Raw genomic sequence first — 18,416 nt, forward strand, 5'->3', positions numbered from 1 at the left:
TTTCCCTACCCCTCCCTGAGCCACCAGGCCTGGGTTGAGAAGCGGCTCCTTGCAGAATGGAGAATGACCCCCCACATTTTAACACTTTATAGAGGCTGGTAAAGTTTTTTCCTATTTCCTTGTGTTCCAGCCAACAAGTCCATGGAAGTTACGCACCGTGCAAGGCGCCTTTTTGAACTACGGCAGTGCCGGGGTGAGGGCCGGGGTGTGCGTGTGTAGAAGGCTGAAGACAGATGCACAGACACTCAAATACATCCAAAGGGGAAAAAATATTTGTGATGACTCAGAATCCTGTGGAATTCTCCAAAGGTTTATGTTCCCTTTATGCAAGCTCTAATTAGCTACATTGGTAAATAGGCTTTTATTTATTTTTTTCCCCTGTAAATATAATTATAGCTTGAACCTTATGGATAGAGCCTGTAAATCACCTGGCAGTCTTCAAACTCTTTTTGAAAGCAATGGCAGCTTCTGTCAAATGGAGCAGGATTCAGAGCCACAACATAAAGAGTAGATGAGGGCTGGGGATTTAGCTCAGTGGTTCCACTGCCTGCCTCACAAGCGCAAGGTCCTGAGTTTGATCCCTGGTACAAAAGCAAACAAACAAATGGAAGTTTTCCTCCCTGAGTGGAGAAGAGGCCTTGGAGTCCTCTCACCAGGTTTCTCATTTTTCCGCTGCCTTCTGCCAAGTCCCTGGAGTGTTCTGCAGAACCCCAGGGGTCCCATGGGACACAGTTTGAAAAACACTGTTGTAAATGAATTCCTATTCCTTAGAACACATTTCCTAGTTGCTGCCTCCAATAATTACTGAATGTGGAAGGCGCACTGTGGTTTCACATCCCATCGGCATTAGCACTGGCACTTTCAGGAGCTGGATACAGTGTCTTCCAACCTGTACCAAAAGACACCAACCAGTGGGTATTAGGCACTGTCCTGTACATGCAGAACAATGATCCCAGAGTTAGGCAAGAGCTTCAAAGCTCTCTTTATTGAAAGGGTGACATGGTACAGGACTGATCCTGAACCTCGTAGGGAGGGCCCAGCTTATGAGGGGCCCTAGGAGGTGGATGAGAGATGGGAAACCCTTGCTCTTGGGTTGACTCTTTTGGGCCACAGATAAAGCACTCCCTGTGTGCTTCTTCTAAGACTCAGGTCCAACAGTGAGGATGTAATTCCTTCTTTATCTTTGACTTTATCTTTTATGAGACTAAAACAAAGCCCTGAAATATCAGCCCAGATCAGAAAATCAGGTTCTGGGAGGAGGGGGCGCTGACTCACTGATAAGACAAAGCCCCACTTAGGCTCTGTGCTTCCACCCAGGCTGCTGAGGTTGGAAGGAGAGCTCCAGTTTGCCCTCGCCCACACAGGCCTTCTGTAGTGAGCCCACCAGTCAGGGTCCTACCCCTGCTTCTCAGAGATCCCTGCCATCCTCTCAACCTGCCATACAGATGTAAAGAATGAGCCAGTAGGACTTTTGTGCCAAAGCACAAAAGTGGCCTGTCCTCGACTGGCTGGGTCTATTCCCAATGCTGCTCTGAAAGTGTTTTGGTCTTCGAGCCATTCTCCATTTTAAGTGACTACAGCTTTTCGATATCCCTATCAGAGTTTATAGAAAGAGTTTTTGTTTTTCCATGTACTTTCTAAGTAACCAATTTTTTAAAAATCTCTAACAACTGATGAAAGGCAAGCAATAAAAAAACAAGAAAAAAGTGATGACTGTAATAGAAATTCTTGATCTAGTTCCCGAGCTGGGGTCACCTGGTTTCTTGAGTGACTGAGCCACATAAACAAATTATACTACTTTCTCCCTGTTCTGGCCAAGTCTTTGGATTTTTTGATGTTATATCTACAAAACAGATACAAAACACAGATTTTGTAGAATTTTAATCTCTAGCAGTTGTTTGTTGATGGCTTCTAGAGTCCACAGTATGCCAAGGAAGGTTGTGGAGGACACAGATGAGAAATTGGGAGCCAGAGTTCTAGGTGTGACTTGGTCCCCTCTTGGACAGCTGTGCAGCTTTGGGAAAAGACAATGGAAAAGGAAAAGAGTTTACTAGGCCACCTACAGACACCCTTAGGCCAGAGGCTCAGGAGTGGGCAGGCTGGGTGGCTCCTGGGAAGATCCTGGAGCTCTGTGGATTGTAAGATTCAGAACCATGGAGAAGAAACAAGAGAAAATGGGACTTTAAGTGGTGGGAGATGAGACCATATTAGGCTGCTATAGCCGGCTAACACCCTCTCTGAGGGCTGTCTGGCACATACTGAGATGCAAAGGTCCCTTGCAGATTCTTAGAGAAAAAGGGCACTTAGGTTTTCCACAGTCCAGGACTTTAATTTTCCACACTTCCCCACCTGGAACTTCTTCATATCCAGTAAGGTGAAAGATACCACCACCCCAGGGCTCAGTTACCTCTGAGTCTCACTCTCCTCCTTAGCCCAGCCAAGTTACTCACTTGCCTACCCACACAAAGGTCAGGTCAACTGCTGTGGCCCCGTCATCTCTGGGATCATAATGGCGAACAACCAAGTGGGCCCAAGTTGGCTGGCGTGTTCTAAGTGGACTGGCCCTCCATATTCGTGGGATTTGGGACAGGGGACTCCATGGAAAACATGTGGGTGAAAGATTGCATCTGAAGACATACACTTTCTGCCCTTGTCATTATTACCTAAAACAGGTAGTGTACCAACTATACAGAATTAACATTATTTAGTTATTAGTCCTCTACAGATGCTTTAAAGTGTACCGGAGGATGTGAATAGGTTTGTTTGTTTGTTTGTTTGTTTCATAAATTCTGTGCCATTTTATATAAGGGACTTGGAATCTGTGGGTTTTGGTATCCGTGAGTGATTTTATGGATATCTAGGATGACTATAATAGCCAGTGCTATTTTAGCCCTACTATGTAGGCATTCTACTTTGCATATGCAGCCATCCCTCCTTAGCCACAGTTTTTTCAAAATCTTCCAAAGTACCAGTTACCTATAGTCAACTACCATCTGAAAATGTTCTATGGAAAACTCTAGAAGCAATTCATAAGTTTTTGCATGCTTTGTATAAATCTTATGTCATCCAACTTTGTTCAATTTAGGACATTAATCATCCTTTTTTGGGTATTTCCACATTGTCTGTGCTACCTAACCATCAGTCACTTAATAGCCTTCTTGGTTATGTGATCAACTGCTGCAATATTACAGCCTGTGCTCAGGTTACCCTTATACAGTACCCTAATCCTATACCACAAAGCCTCATTCCCTCCCTCTGTATCATGCAGGCCCTGTATCGCCTCACATCACTATAAGAAGAAGGGTGAACACAGATACTTTGAGGGGGTGAGGAGAGAAAGATTACATACAACTTTTATTTATTGCAGTATATTACTACAATTATTAGTAGTTACAGTTGTCAGTCTCTTACTGTGCCTAATGTATAGCGCTTTGATTTTGTAACAGTGCCTGGGAATCAAACCCAGGGCCTTGCTACCACTGAGCTATACCCCAGTCTTGTGCTTAACTTATAAATTAAACTTTATCACAGGCATGGCGTGTATATGCAGGAAAAAAGAACATGTGCAGAGTTCAGTGCCATCTGCAATTTCAGTCATCCAATGGTGGTCTTGGAACATATCCTCCGTGGAGAAGGGGGACACCTTATTGTCTTATTTAAAGCTTACAGCAAGCCAGTCAAGTTAGCAGCTGTTATTACCCTCACTTTTACACACAAAAACTTAAGGCATAGTGAAAACTGGTATGCTGTCTGAGATCACATAGTTGGTAGAGGATAGAGGCAAAATTCAAGCCAGGTAATTTTGCTAATGGGTCCTTCTTTTACCCACGTCACTCAACTACAGCATGAATCCTATAACTCTGGGTCTTCACTGTGCCACCAAGCAAGGTGACAGAGAGAGTAAGCATAGATTTCCTGTACTCACAGCAGCCAAGAGTATTCCAAAAGGAGCTGTTTAAGGCCACACTGTGAAGGGTAAGTATTACATAACAGGGAAAAATTAGCCCTATGAACCATCTAGAAGTTAGTGGGATTCCACTATACAATGAATTACATGATTTTAATATATATTTCATATCTATTTCTAATTGTGATATCTTAATCATGGTTTGTGCATATGAATACTAAACCTAGTTTGTCTTGCTAATGTCACTGAATAAATGATGTAAGAAAGCTCCGTGAATTGTGTTAGTTGGTGGGTGGGGGGGTCTTGGCTAATCTGTCAGAAAATTGAGAATCATCACTGTCAAATAGCTCTTCTCTGGAGAAGGTCCATTTGACTCATTGGCAAAATAAATGATTCTCATTAGTCCAACGAAACCAGTTCCAAGACAATGGGAACTCACGTGCTCCAATGGCAGCTTTCCTTGCTCCCTCTTCAACCCCTCTTATTACCTGGCAAGCCAGCAATAAGCTGGCACCTTGTGTCTCTGTACACAGCCCAGCTCCAAGACAGCCAGACCGAGCTCACTGGACAGCTGTGCTTCTGTTCTCACACTGAGACTCCGAGCTACAGCTGATTTCCTAGAGAAGGACAGCTATTGCGCATTTCTGCCATGCAGATATTCTTTCTTTTGTTTGACTTAGAGTTACTCCATCACTCAACTCAGATGTTTCATTGTTGATTAACTGATTGTCAGTACAGACAAACATCCAACACTGGGACTCTCCAGGCAACAACCAGACCTAGCAGAGGTCCAGGCACAGATAAGAGCTGCACGCAAAAGTGTATGTGGCTGGTGGCACCCGGGACAGAGGAAGGTGTGATCGGATTTTTGTAGCTGGGAGAAGCTCACCCCTTGCAGGGATGTCTTTTCTCTTTTAGATGAAGGGAGAGCAAACCCAGAGGCATTTGATCTGCAAGCATAGCCCTTCCAAAGCTGGACCTGCTGTCCCTTCCCAAGAGACCCATAATTTACCTAGGCTGAAATCAACAGAGCACATGTAAGCTACAAAATATCCTTTACCATTTCATACTAGGGTGGCACAAAATGGTTCTACTTCACTGAAATGGAAAAAGAAAGAAAACTGGAGCTAAAGTTGCATTTTTTAATGAACATTAATAAAATATTCTTTGCTAGCAATGTACCCCCACACCCACTCAAGAGAACTAATCTGTGAATTCCAGGGACCCCAGGCTTCCTTAGATACATCTGTGGCATTGACTACAAAGTCATGCTCCTTTATGATAACACAGTTCATCCAACTTTCCCCAAAGTACCAAATTCAGAAACCCTTGAAGAAACTTGGTCCATCGTGGCACTCAGCAACTCCTGGCTCCTAGGAATCACCTATGAATGTTACAGTAGCAGGCTGCTTAATGGCCATATAGGTGGTCATGTTGCTCTTGGCAACATCTAGTCCCCAGATGGGCTAAAAGCAAGAAATGTTCTGATGGTGAAGGACCCAGTGTATTTATGGCCTATGCTGGTATGCAGAAGCAAGCGAGTCTCAGGCCCGCCTCATGAGCTGGGTGGTCTGAGCTGGGAAGAAAGTAACACAAGGAAGACTGACTCATGGTCTGCTCAAGTGAAAGAATCTTTCAGATTTTTCAGGCCTATCAGGTGCAGCTTTGTTCTGTGCCTAGGACATTCTTAAAGCTGTGAAACAAGGTCAGAACACTCTCAAGGAATCATGGTGGAAGGAAAGGACTATTTACCTTTTGTGCAAAACCCTTCAATTTCAATGTATTCTTTCTTTATCTCCCAGGGACCCTCAACTTTATGCCTGATACCATAGAGGATGTGAAACATTGCCAGGCCCTTTCCTAGGAATGACATTTACACTGTCCCAGACATACTGCCTGAAACTGATCCCCTGAGACTTCACACCGCAGTCTAGGGAGAGCTGGGCTCAGATCCCCTGCTGATAGGGAGAACGGGCCAGAAGAACCTTTCTGTTAAAAACTATAGTCTCATCTAAAGCTAGCTAAATGGGTTCAGTGTCCAATTTGAGCTCTGCTGATTTTCTTATTTTCCCCCTTCCCACCTTTATAGGGACAGAATACAATTTTTTTTTATACCATCTGGAAAGATAGTTTGGGGGTCTGGGCCTACTGAGCATCAAGTCCTATTAGGAAGGAACAGGATTTGAGGAAGATGGAAAATGGCTTAGAAAATTGACTGGAAGGGGCTTCTTTCCCCCAGATGTGATAGGGAAGGAGGAGAGATGAATGGGTCCCAAGGATTTGGGAGAGGCCCTGAATCTCCTTGCTATGCCCAAGAAATAAGGAAACATGCCTGAGGATCACAGCTTTGTGGCCTTCTAGAAACCATGCCAAAGTTTCCCTTTCCCAGCAAAGCCAGGAAGAACAGAGCTATTGCGTTCAAGAGACTTCAGTAGGCCTGGGCAAGGGGCACCAGTACCAGCTCTTCTTTGTTTCTGGGCACCATGCAAACCCGTGTTGGAAAAGACATTGGAAATGAGAGGAAGGAGCAGACAGTGGATGACATGAACTCCTAAGCAGCCTGCGAGGTGGAGTGAAAACCAGGCTCATGGGACTGATATTTCTTGCACATCCCAGTCTGTTCTTGGCATGTCACATCCCCTTTGGTTGTATCTTCGGTGTCTACTAAGAGACTAGTGGCTCTATCTTTCATGTAACACCCTTTCCCAAACTTGGGGCCAATTTCTTTCTCTTTCCCCGCTTCTCCTTCATTCATGATTAAAAGTGGGTGTGAGCTCCTAGTAATAAATTACGGAAATCACTCAGGACACAGGGATGGCTCTGGTCTCGCAATGTTACAAGAAAGAAAGTCATCAATTATCTCTAAACTAAAAAGTCACCAGAAAATGCAGTCAAGGAATAAAGTACTGTACTTTGTCATGGATAAAAAGGACACTTTTAGTTAATTTTCTTTCATTTCTTTCAACTTTAGAAACAACCATAACACCTTCAAAACGCCTGCAAAAGGATCTCGCTTGTATGCAATATTGCATTTTAATTAAAACTTAAAATAAGCTTACTTTCCTAGTTCTAATGTTTTCTGTTAAAGTTGGAGAGCACTCCCATGTACTAAGAAACTCTGAAGGGTAAGTGCAGAATTGTGTTCTTAATATGGTCTCCAAGCCAGCAGCATCAGCACCACGTTGGAACTTTTTAGAAATGCATATTCCAGGGCCCCTCACCGGGTTGGTAGGATTGGATTCCTGGAAGGGAGGGAGCCCAGGAATCTAGATTTTAAAGGGTCCTCCAGGAGATGCTGGGTGAGCTTCCAAATATGTGAGTCTCTGGGGAGGAACTCATGACCTCGGGCTTGAGAATCAGGAAGACCTGAGTTTGAGTCCTGCATCTGAAGTCACGACACTCTTTACCCTGCGCTGCTTGCTTCATTTTTCTTAGCCGAGTTTTCTGAGCTGATAAATAATAATGGTCGTTCCCATCTCATAAGGTTGTTGGATTAAAGAGAACATTATGGCTACCTAGAGCCTGATGTAGGTACTTTTTTTTGCTTCTATTAATATTTATTTATTATCACATTCATCATTGGGAATTTGTACCTACTGTACATGATATATCTTGCTTCTTGTTTTCTCCCCATTCCCCTTCCTTCCCTACCACCTCTCTACCCCTCCTTATTTACAAAAACTTGGGTGGGGGGAGGAAAGAAGGGAAGGAAAAACATGAGAAAAGAAGGAAAAAGCAGAAACAAAGTTTGTGATGTAGGTGCTTTGGGGATGCTGTGTGATAACCAATTGTACCCTCATCCCTTTCCAAGTTCCAACCAGCACGAATCAGGCAGATGGAGACAGCAGCATTGCCCTCATGGCTGGCAAAGCTCGTCTGAAACAGTTACTTCAAAAGAACCCACCCCCCGGGCTTCCTACTGTTGTCCCCCACAAACACAGGACAGTGTTGAGGTCTGCAGAGGAGGCACACGGTGTGAACCCCTGCTTCAAGCTGTCACACCGCAGGAGTGTGGGTAGAGGACACACAGCTACAGATCCCACAAGGGAACCCTTGCTCCACCCCGAACAGCAGATCCTCTGAGTGCAGATACAGCTCAGACGCCCACCTCTGGGCACAGATCCACAAAAGGGACCTGCTGGGCTGCAAGGGCCTGGCTGTTGATCTTGAGCTGCCCGCCCTTGTAGCTCATGGCTTATAGCAGGGAGAAACAAGTGGAGGGAAACGGAAGACAGCCTCATGGCTCCTTATGAATTTTCATTTGGGGGCCAGGATATCTCCACCTATCTTTGGAACTGGGAAGGCTAAAGCATTCTCCATCATTTGCAAAAATCAGTGCTCGAGAAATGCTGTGATAATTATTAAATTATAAGATATTTCCAGATTGCTGCATGGAAAAAATAAATGATAATACCAAATGCTACCAGTCAGGCTGGAATAGCAGCAGTTAATAAATAAATAGAGATGAATATGGGCCAGGTATGTGTTAATTCATTCAATTCTAGCAACATGATGGGTCGAGTTTAATATCATTCCTATTAATTCTATAGATGTGAAGCATATGACACACGAGGGTAAGTACATTGCCAAAGGTCACACAGACAATGAACAGGAGACATTCAAATCCAGGTGGTCTGGCTACAGAGCCTATGATCCTAACCCTAGTAGTCTCTCTACGGCTGCCCTGGGACAGCACTGGGAACTGTGATACATGTGTATGCTTTGCTTTAGCAAAAAATTACTTGAGAACCCCAAAACTTCTAATATGCTTTCACATGACCCTTTCAAAATTGGAATCTTCTTTTGGTTGAAGTAATGCTCAGGACTACAATCCAGAATTCCACAAAGAGACAAACAGTAATGGAGTCATGGAAAATGTTCAACAGTCTAAAAACCACAATGACAACAAAAACTTAACAGTATTAGAAGTCAGAGCAAGAGATTAATAACACAATACTGAGTTGAACACCATACATCTGATATGCACCAAGCTTACAAAGGAATGGCCAGAAATAATCTTACTAGAAACAGCCAAAAAGATAAAGACATGCACCTGACAGTCACAAGAATCCTCAGTATACAGCAAGCCTCTGATAAATACCAATGGGCTGACTGTTCTAATCAGTTTTGAAAAACTGTTCTTGAAATCATTTATCCATTTTATTCTCTACCCTTATTATTAGAGCTTTTAATTCTAAAACAACTCCTGAATAACTCTGCTTCATCTCTCACTTGAGTTGTTTCAGAAACCTGTGTCAGTGAGTGTTGCCCATTAAGAGGTTTGTTACACTGTCATCTTTTTTGTTAGGAAAGTTGTGCTATGTCAGAGGGACATAAATAATCCCTTTCAACTGAAAAAAAGGCCTTTGTGCAAGTACTTGGAACCTTTCACATTCCTCACTACTTTCACGTTTATCCAAATGTTTTGCAGTCACCCCCACCCCTTCCCCATGAATGTCTGATGGGGATGAAATGAAGAAACGCCTCAGGCGATCCTTTCAGGAAACACAAACACAAACAAACAGAAATCCCCTCACACTTCTTACCCAGCACTCCTTCAGCATCCACTTTTTGAACTTGTATCTTCTTCCCTTTATTCTGAGAAAATATGAAGTTCTCAAGCCACCCCATCAATTAAATTAATTTTATTAATTTCCATAAGCTTCCCCAACTAAGTCACTTAAAGCTCACTTTTCCTGGAGAAGCCCCCAACTTTCCAGTTTGATTTTAACAATAAAAACATTCAGATAAAATGCCAAATAATTAAAATGGTGCGATGCTCTTGTCTCTATTTTCCTTTCTCTTTAAGTGTTTACAATGTAGAATTCCAACTTGTTATCAGAATGGGAATAAGAAAGTGATATAGACTAGACACAGACCAATTTCATGTTTCTGTCAGCATCCAGTGACAGGCCATAGATAAACCTCATAAACTGTGAAAAATGAACAATTCTTGGTTTTGGTAACCTAAACTGGGACGAGGACCAAGGAGTTAATATCTCTGGAGCCCAGGAGTTTATCTTACTTGTTTTTCAGTGATTAATCCCAAACTTATCGTATTTTGTCAACAGTTTCAACAAGCCAAAAGGGAAGTTTTAGACTCCAGACTTCGGTTCCTCTCTTGGCCTTGGCTTACTTGACTGACTAAAAAAAAGTCCCCCTTTCCTTTGTTTTCCAACATGCAGAACTTTGAAGCAGCAACACTCCGGAGCATGTTGATATGGGTGGGAGATCAGATGAGTTTTAGACTTGGGATGGGGCTGGGAGTGGGGAAGCACTGGAGTATGGGGAAATTACGCAAAAAAGTAATGAGGCAAAAATGAAAATGGAATCTGAGGGGGTTAGGGGAACATTGGAAAGAATGGTCTGGCAGAAGGAGAGCTTCACAGCTGGGAAATAGTGGAGATAATATTTGGTGGGAGGTGAGCATGAAAAGTTAAGGGAGTGGGTTGGTCACAGGGAGCCAAGTTGTGTTTTAGGGCAACAGAATCCTGTGATCTGAACAGGTACTAGAATGGCAACGGTATTCAGACAACTAGTAAAGAAGACTATAATCAAGGGATCTACTTTAGGTAATTCTCAATAATAGGAACAAGAGGTGATGAGGTGTGGATTATTCTGTTTTTTTTTTCTTTATCTAAGTATTTCCCTAACTGTAGTCTTTTCTCACCTTTCATGAATTTCGCGAGGGTTGCACAGAACTTGTACAATACTACTTATTTTATCCTTATCCACAAATAACTTGACTCTTATGTTTCCTTAGATATCTATGCTAGCCTTGCCCTGACCTGTAATATCTGTGAAATCACAAACTTGACATGATATATGTGTGTGTGTGTGTGTGTGTGTGTGTTTTAGCCACATGAAAATAAGCATATGACGAAAGTAAGAAGTGTGTCTCAGACTCACTTATAATCACCCAGGCCACCATTTTGGGGAAGGCTGCTTCTGTTCATGGGCTTTTACTGTACTGGGGTCAAAAACCCCTTTGTCTACCTACTGACATCTGGAGACCTTTTCTCCAAGAAAATTCAGTGTGTACATGCACACACCCTTCAAATATCATTTCAAGTTGTCTCAAATATCATTTCAAGGACCTTTGATTAAAACCTTTTTGACTCACATGGACCTTACAGGATATAGACCTTAGCTTCTAGGATATAGACCTTAGCTTCTAGGATATAGACCTTAGCTTCTAGGATATAGACCTTAGCTTCAGGATATACAGGATATAGACCTTAGCTTACAGGATATAGACCTTAGCTTACAGGATATAGACCTTAGCTTCTAGGCAGACCAGTTACTTGGTACATTGCTCAGAACCTCCTGGTGGCTTGTAGAGACCTATTCTGCTCCTAGAATGTTCTGTAAGCCATTCCTAATGGCTCTCCAGATACCCCGACTCTTTGGGGCTTCCCACCCAACAGGCACCTTCAGCTAGCTCTGCTCTGTGAATGGCCAGTGTGGGCATGTTCATGCTCAGGGTAGAACCAGAGAGCTGAGCTGCATGGACCTGTCTGCTTCCCCAGCCTGCTCCTGAGAGAAGTTTGGTCCCATGACAGTCAGTGATTGCTCTGTCAAATCAATCCAGGAGACTATAAAGATATAAGAACAGAACACCACCATCACGGGACTCTTTTTTTTTTTTTTTTTTTAAGGCTCCTTGCCAGATATAACAAGGATAAATATGAAATGGCTTCATATTCCAAGCATGAACTAATGCTGGGGTTGTGGCTGATAAGTAAGAGACATCTAAACAGGCTTTGACATGGTGACTCTGGAGAGGGCAGCCTTCTCACTGGAAATGGGGGTGTCGGGATTTATGAGGGCTGTTGTGGACGGAGCTGTCTGAAAGAGGTTCCTCCCTTGCAAAAAAACACAGGTCCCCATTTGATTCTCAAGTTAGGAAAACACTGGTAAATCATCAGCATAATCCAAGAATTATCCTTTCTTCTGCCCTAAACACGAGGTCCCTTCTTTTCTTATCTGTTTCTAACTTTCTTCATGGGTGCTGTTCTGAGTCCATTAATTGAAAGGATTTTTGGCTAGAAGCCCATGAACTGCCTGAAAAAAACAAAACAAAACAAAACAAAACAAACCCAAAGGCTAATATTCAGGGCATCTTGGAGAAGTAAAAGTGGATAGGAAGGGCTCCTTCCTGAGTTCCTGCTGGGCTGGGATCAGCTTTGCCCAGAGGCACAGGTAGGGAGGACTAGCTGCCTGAACAACTCCCTGGAGCCAGGGGAGCTGTGGTAAATCATTGGCTTTCAGAATGTCCTCTGGAGAAAATAAGGTCATTATGAGGCTTTTAAGATCAACCATAATAGACTCCCTACAATTTGTTTTTCTTCAGCTGCTTTTACTGACCCTTCTGGGCCTCCCTCCAACTTGGGTCTGATACTGCTCAGCCCAATTGGGAGCTAGACATGGGGTTCTGGAAGCAAACAGATTTGTGCCCAGTGCTGTTTCTGTACCATCCCACCTATGTAGTTCGGACATGTGGGCTACATGTGATCCCTGCGGTTGTTGAAACTCAACCTGTCATGTGATGGTGGGGCCTCTAGTTATTGGGTGAAGAGGAGGTCATGGGGGAGGGTCCTCTTGGTGGATGAATGCCATTAAGAGAGAAACCAGAGAGCTTTGTTCTCCTCTGGCTGTGTGATGACACAGCAAGACAGTGATCATCTGTGAGTCAGGAAAAGGCCCTCACTAGAGCTTGACCATGCTGACAGCCTTGTCTCAGACATCTAGCTTGCAGAACTGTGAGCAAGAAATACCTGTTGTTTAAGGTAGCCCATCCGTGGCTCTTACAGTACCGTGAGCTACAGCAGCTTCTGAATTTCAGTTTCTATAAAATGGAGAATGCAATATCTATACTATAGAATGGCTATGAGGATTCCATAAGAATCCTACGTGTAACATATAGGACAGGCCAAGTGGTAAGCTTAGTGGTAAACATTACAACTATTGTGGTTGCTCCCGTCATCATCATCATCACCACTAGCATCAGTATCAAGACCACCAGTATCTTCCCAGGATGGAATGAGGACAGAGACACTACGTTCAGCTCATTCAACCAATGTAGAATAGATTTGCCAACGGAATTCATGACTTCACCTGTTTGCATATCCCAGGTTTCATTCTTCAGCTAGACAGTCTGGACATAAAAGAAGTTATAAGTGTAACATTTATTCACTCATTTACTTCCCTGAAAATTAACAGGTATCTACAGACATCTCTTCAGTGGCAGGCACTGTGCTGATCCTGGGAGCATCACAGTGGACAAGGCAGACCCATCCCCAGCCTTGCCAGGGCTCATCAGCTACATGGAGGCAGAGGACCAGCAAGAAGACAGCCATCCTTCCAAGGGGTGGTGTCTGGTGCCCACGGCTCTCCCGTATCAGAGTACTTCAGAGCTTTACAGCACAACCATCAACAGCCAGGTCATCTTTTGAAGCTGGATATATGATAAACCTCCAATGAATTTGGCATCCTCTTCTCTAGTCATCTATTTCATTTTAGGATAATTTCAAAATCAAGGAAAGCAAAGATTAGCTTCTTGGGTGAAGAGACAGGACTAGAGAGTTACATGTGATTTGTCTGACTGTCTATGCGGCTGATGCCTAACAGCTTCCCCTTTCCTCCCAGGACCCGTTAGGCAGCTGCCTCTTCTTCTCTCTTTCTTCACATTCCCCAAGCCTCCCACATTAGCACATAAGTTGTGGTCTGGGACTGAGAGCATTGTGTTTTTTAAACAGTTAAATCTTTTACTGCACACCAATTAAAATTTAAAGTCTCTCTCTTACACACACACGCCCGCCCGCCTCTCTTGGTACAAAGAGCTGATGGCAGTCTGGTGTTTACTATTAGAAACAGAATTTTAAAATCCAACGAGAGAAAATCCAGTTCCTCATTCCATTTGAGTTTCCTTATTAAAGTCCCCCTAAGCAAGAGCTCGCCGTGCCAGGATCCCCGAGTGCCTCCCACCCACATGCTCCTGCTCCTGATTGCCTTGGCCTTCTCAGCTGTCTTTCCCTGTGGATACACATGGGTGTGTCGTGTTATTCCTGTCTCAGAGCTCTGCCCACCCACCCCACCTGCAATCTGTACATCCCAGATTTTAGAACTTTAGACATTGTCCTGTTCCACCACCAAGAGACCCTGACAATTCTGGGTTTTTTTTTTTCCCTGGATCATGAAGGATGAAAGAATGGGACATCAGTCTGCACTCTGGCCCCTTATTCTACACAGGCTGATCCAACAATAATAAGGCTTTAAAATGACATTAAAAAGAGTGTCTGTGGTGTACGGATAGGTGTATGAATGTGTTTACACGATACTGGTGTGTTCATGTGTGTGTGTATTTGAAAGTGTATTTTTGGGCACACAGTCTATGTATGTTTGCCTCATACATACATTACAGCCTGTCTGCTTAACTATATTTATTGACTTGCTCTGCTACAATTTTAATTCCCCTGACTTTCTCAAAGTAGAAAGTTCCTCCCTTTCCAAGATTTATCAGAGCTGAAGACGGCCCTTCCAAATGTGCTTGTACATAAACAAGCATGCATACGTACGTGAGCGCACACAGACAAACACACTCTTTCCTTTTAGAACTGCAAGAACAAGGAAGAACACACAGAGAACTGAGCCTGATTTTGCTGGACACACAGAGGAGCACAGAGTCTTGGGAAGAGGCTGTTACAGGAGTCAGAGGTGGTATCTGGAAGGCACCAGAGAAATCCACAGAGCTCCTGAGTGCTGAGCCAGGTACCAGACCAGCGGTCCTGGGCAGATCTACCTCTTGTTAAAAGGAGCACTCTCAGTTCAGCTACTGACTTCCCTTGTAAGTTTGCAAAAGCCACTTAGTCTCGCTGGGACTTGCCTTCCTTTTCTCAAATGGGAAATATTCTTGCCTTTCCTTTGCCTTATAGATATATTACTCCAAAAGCAATAGTAGGGCCACTCACCGGGTCCTTACTATAAGCCAGGAACTGTGGCAAACACCTTAGCATACTTTCTCATATAACCCTCGCAATCATCTTCTGGTGACTGCATTTATGTGCTGTTATTATTTGCATTGATCTGATGAAACTGGAGTTCAGAGATTAACTAAATCAGTGGAGGTCACACAGCTGTTAAGTAGCTGAGCTGGGATCTGCACAAAGGCAGCTTGACTTTGCTGCACCAAAGGTTACATGTTAATATGAGCAAACGTTGCTGCCCTCTTTGAGAAAACCACGGAAGATTAATTAGGAGAACGAAAGCACCTTGGAGCCCACGGCACGTGTGAAAGTTTCTTGAAAGGTATTACAGCAGAAGATGGCTTTTCTCCTCTTGAAATTTTCATTCTGTATCCGTGCACTCTCCTGCACCTTTGGAGACCAACAATCCGCTAATTCACTTTCCAGAACCCATGTAGCTGTGTCTCTGGGTGATCATAACTTGGTTGAATCAGCAGGCAAGCTCCGCCGGTCTTTGGGAAAGATGTCATTAGGTGGAAATGATGCCAAATGTCACACGGGGGGAATCTATCTACAAACACCTTTCCCTCCTTGCCACAGAGCAAGCATTCTGTGCAGCCACCAGCTCCTTCCCAGGTTACCTTTCTCTCCAGACTCCCCAGCCCCATCCAGATGCTTGTGCCAGTGAAGAGCAGACCCTTAGGAAAGCAGGGAGGAACATTCGGGCTGCTGTTGTTGCTGAAAGCGCTCACATTTCCTGACAGGTGTTTAGAATCCAGAGAGCAACAGCCCTGCAGCTCACAGGTGTCCCGTCCTAGAAGCCCACTGAGTAATTCTACGCCTCACAACAAGATCAACAAAGATTCACTGAACATTTACTTTGCATAGAAACGTCAGGCACAATAAAGTATGTGTCCATCCCAAAATTACAAAAGTAGGGCAGGAAAAGACCAGGAAAATAAATAAGTGTTTTAATAACGCCAATATAGGACACACTTAAATATATCCCAAATAAATATAATTTAATTGTGGCTGGAATACAGTTTGAAGTTTTTTTCAACTATTTTCAGCAGATGTTTTACTTTGACACTTCTCAAGTCCTTAGAACTATGACGCAGATCCAAGATGGAACCAAAGCAATTCCTACTGTGGATTCCTGGTGGCTTGGATGGATAGGGTAGACATAATATAGGATGGCTAGTACAGATGCCAGATAGTTTTACTTGCTGATCCTGGCAACCACAGATAGGTCCTGAAATAGAAATTAAGTTGCCAATCTGATGTAGACTGAAGTTCATCCCTGAGTTTGTAAAACTGAATTTGTGAACTGAAATTCATCTTCATTAGAAAATGATGCCTTTTATTTTTAGCATCTTACAGTGTAGGAAGTGCCTTCACGTAGTCTGTGTCATTTGATTCTCCCAATGACCTGGTGAGATGAGAAATGTGAGTCTAATTATTTCCAGAAAAAGAAACAAGCTCAGGGAAGCTAAGTCCAATGCATACTCTACATCCATATGGGCCAAAGCTGTAACCAAACCCGCCTCAGCATCCACTCTGGGACCCTGGCTTGCAACTGAGTCCCAGCCTGGCCCAGGCTCCAGAATCCCAGAGATGACATCACCCACTTCACTTCCAAAATGCTTCTCACAAACTTTTGGGAACCCTGAAGTTGCAAGTGCATCTGCTTCAGAGCACCTCTCTCTGGTCCACAGTGGAGCCAAACTACACATTGATTTCTTCTGGTGGGGGGTGGCCACAGTTAAGTCTCTGCTGCTTGTGGCTTCTAAAATGACTTGGGATAGGTCCAGCTACTAAGCCTCTGGTTCATCATCTTCCAGGCCTGGTGACACTCGCCTACAAATAAATGCACAGCTTGATTCCTCCTTAGCTTGCAAAGGATGGCAGGGAGGCTGATTTATGGGAGAGAGAGCTATACAAAGAGCGAGGTCAGGTTTTCAGGGATGTCTTGGAGACCCCTGAGGAGGTGAGGCTCAGGAATGCACCATCCCTTCACTCAAGGCTGCTGTGTGCCTGGGGGAGGCCCCCTGTCAGAGTTAAAAGTTTTACATATCCTAAAATCTTACTTACGTATATCGGGTCAAAGGGAAGGGGAAAAAATAACCCAACCACACTCTAAAAGTTACCCTGGGCTGTTGTCAGCAAATGGGCTGCAGCTGTTTTTGCCAGTATAAAAGTAAGTGCTTCTTTTCTGTATGTGTAGGAAATAGAGAATATGATTCTGGAAAAGCTCCATGATTACTGCTGCCTACTGAGATAAAAATTTCATGCTTTCACTCTACATAGGAAACTTCAAGGGCAGGTAAATATTCTTTTTTTTTTTTTTTAAAACTTGGTGTAATGAACCAGTTTTACTGTTATTTTATTTTTAATGTCTTGATGTATTATAAATATTACTTATTATCTACCAAGCGGTGGATATAAACAGTAATTGTTCATTACTGGTGGACACCATTTCTTAGGAAAGCATTTTCTTGATGGGGAAATGAGTCTAGGAGAAGTTTATTTTGTGATGATTCTTGTAGCAAAGGGGACAGAAAGCTCTGCTAGCCCGCGATCTGAGTCTGAGCTCTTCTTTCCAGAAACTTTGGAAGGAGGCCACTTTTGAGGAGATGGTCCAGTGCTGTTGGGCGTCAGGACTCTTGTGTGCTCTGTCTGGTCAGGAGTATTCTGTTCAGAGTGTGGGGCCTCACAAGCCTGGCCTCCCACACTGGAAGGAAGGTCACTAGGACTAAGCACAGTACCAGGATTCCAATTTCCTTTCTTTCTATCCCCGTCTAGGACCTTGTACATGTGGAAGTCTGCTAAACCCTAGCTTTAATTAGGGGCCTTGTTAAGACTTAATGCAGTCAAATAAAAGATCTAGCCTTGGAATTATTCTCTATCCATGTCTGTCCTTTCCGCTGCTTCCCCGCTCCATACCCCATGCCAAGGTTCACTCATTAAACTACTAACAATTGGGCTACTTCTGGAAAGTGGCCCATATCAAACACCTTTAGAATCCCTTCAAAACACATCTGTAGGAAAGGTAAGGCTCCTCTTTTAATTTGTCTTATAATAGCAGGTTGGGAGCCTATGTAAAGCAGCAGTAAAGCCAAACTGTGAGGGACACAAACTCTGTGTCAGACCAGGAATGAATCCTGGCCTTTGCCTACTAAGCAGATCACCTTGAACAAGTTACTTAACTTTGCCTGAGTCTTACTTTTTGCATCTGTAAAGCGGAGATAGCACTACAGGTTGGCTATCTCTAACCCTAATACCTGAAATCCCGAATGCTCCAAAACTTAAAAATTTTTTGAGTGTCTCTATGATGCTAGAAGTGGGAAATTCCATATCTGCCCTTATGAGACAAGTCATAGCCACCATGCAGATACGCTGAAAATATGGCATATAATTCCCTTCAAGCTAAGTGTGTTAGGTGTTTATGAAATATAAATGAATTCTGTATTTAAACTTGGGTCTCGTCCTCAAGATATTTCATCACAGATATGGAAATATTCCGAAATCTGAAAAATAAAATCCAA

General features: G+C 43.5%; 1 protein-coding gene across 2 annotated transcripts in view; it reads right to left on the reverse strand.

The window, feature by feature from the left end:
* Slit3 (slit guidance ligand 3) overlaps positions 1–18,416 on the reverse strand; it is a 552,271-nt gene that overhangs the window by 310,778 nt on the left and 223,077 nt on the right. The gene's annotated exons all lie outside the window — the stretch shown is intronic.

This window comes from Fukomys damarensis, unplaced genomic scaffold (assembly GCF_012274545.1).
Source record: "Fukomys damarensis isolate Sample0158 unplaced genomic scaffold, DMR_v1.0_HiC HiC_scaffold_9, whole genome shotgun sequence".
Taxonomy (NCBI): domain Eukaryota; kingdom Metazoa; phylum Chordata; class Mammalia; order Rodentia; family Bathyergidae; genus Fukomys; species Fukomys damarensis.